Source organism: Propithecus coquereli, unplaced genomic scaffold (genome assembly GCF_000956105.1).
Source record: "Propithecus coquereli isolate 6110/MARCELLA unplaced genomic scaffold, Pcoq_1.0 Scaffold134, whole genome shotgun sequence".
In the NCBI taxonomy this organism is placed as follows: Eukaryota; Metazoa; Chordata; class Mammalia; order Primates; family Indriidae; genus Propithecus; species Propithecus coquereli.
In genome coordinates this window covers 43,865-45,966 of record NW_012137636.1, presented here as the reverse complement: position 1 = coordinate 45,966, position 2,102 = coordinate 43,865, and positions in this window count along the sequence as shown.

The following is a 2,102-nucleotide window of genomic DNA, read 5'->3' as shown; positions in this document are numbered from 1 at the left end:
CAGGTGAGGAAAGTCTTGTGCTGTGTTCCTAATCAAAGACTTCTTAATATATTGAAACAACGCTTTTTTTAGCAAGCCCAATACCTTTTTATTTCAATTCACAGAATGGAATTTTTTGTTTTGTGTCTCAGATTCATTTTGTATTTCTTTTTTAACACCATATATTTCCCTTGTGTTTTTTAACTCATGCACATGTGTTCTTTGTATAATTTTAAAAAGTAATAAAATCCAACATATCAGAATGTTTAGTTTCATTTTTCATGTTTTGCATATGTTTTGGCCTGAAGTGTTGGAATTATAAAACGGGAACAAGGAGGGATTGTGAATATGTGTAAAATAGCTTCAGACATTTGTATTATTTTTATCACGAAATCATGTTTTCTCTGAGAGATTGTTCTCAAACGTTCCGAGTACTCTTCTTTAGAACCCACAAAATGACTGAAACCAGTGCTGTCATTGTTTTCTTCATGTTTAGCCAATTTGAATTAAAATGAACTAAAATACATTGTGAGCTATTTTTCAAACACTCATATTTGCCTTAATGATTCATAGGAAGTCAGCTCGTCTGTTAGTTTTCTTTCATCATTCATTGTATCATTTAAGAAAAACTTAATTGCTTGTAGTGATGACGATGCTGGTGTGGATAGAAACTGACCTTTTGTGCAGATCAAGTTACCTCTGTCTCTGCTTGTTTTAAGAGGGGGTCAGATCTCAGCAACGAAACTGTGGGGCATTGGAACAGGTGGGGGCTTGCTGCAAAGCTAGGGACCAGCCAGGAGAAGCTTCTCCCAGTAGACAAGGAGAGAGGAAAATCTCCAGGATCTGTCCTGGGGACTGAAACATTAGGGACTCAGTGGTGTCGAATCAGTGAGAGTCTCCTGTCTCAGGCCTGGAGGTGCATATACAACGATCCCACAGATGATGCTCAAGTTGGACATCAGGGTGTTAATTTCACCTGAGAAGGAGCTCGCAGCCAGACACGCTGAGTTGCACCAGTAGGATGCTGCCCGTCCTCACAGGAGGCCAAGGCTCACTCAGAGTTAGCTCTGTAAGCACAGACTGAGGGAAATGAGGTGTAGCATGTGAATACTCCATGGAGTCAGACTGAGAGCCTGCAGGGTTATCTCAACAAAAGAGTTATACTTCCCCCCGGGGTTGATAGCTTCAGCCACAGGCCTTGTACCCATTGGGTACCATGCCTGGGTGGGGTAGGGTTGGAGACATGTGTTCTTTATATTGACATTGCTGAACTAGCTTCTTCAAGTTGACCCCAGTCACTCATTTATCTGATGTTAAGGTTCTCTGTTAAGCTTTGCTCAGGTTGGGACTCTGAAGTCATTTTGTCCCTATAGAGGGACTTATTATGATTCATTGTATGACATCAGTTACACAGTACAACTCAGGGCTTCCATATCCCTAGGTCCCTGTGGGGACAGAAGCACATCACTGTTGGCCACATGCATCCTTCTGATTTCAAGATTGTTCTTTTTTTAGCACCGAAGGAGGCAAGTGAAGCTTCATCATTCTCTGCTGTACCCCTTTTAATAAAAGGATTCATACTATAAAATTTGGATTTAATCAAAAGTCTGAACTTAAGGACCTACAAGGCCACAAGTGGCCCTAAGGTTGCAGGTTCCCCACTTCTGATAGGTTCACGGGCATGGGTCCTGGGTCACCCTGTTTACACTGAGGAAATGAAACCAAAAGGTACCAGCATCTGTAAACCAAATACCTTGGAAAAGTACAGACACTTGGCGGGATGTCAGGGATCATCTCGGTGCTGCAAGATGTCCTCTGCTCCTCAGCACAGTGTCCTGGGAGTGGACCCAACAGTCCTGGACATTACCTTTCCAGCTCACACAGTAGCTAATGAGCTTGAATATCAATTCGAGGATCCCACCCTACCCACAGCATGTAATGTGTTTGATAACAATCTCGTGTGTGTGAAGAGGGATATTTCCTTCCCATTAGCTGTGGCCTTTCGAAAGTGAGCAAAGTTGGTTGTGGCTTAACTGTCCCTGTTTTCTCTTATGATGTCCTAACCACCCATCACTTGCACAGCCCCAACCAGTAGGGGCCGGTTTGACTTTGAGCATTTTCCA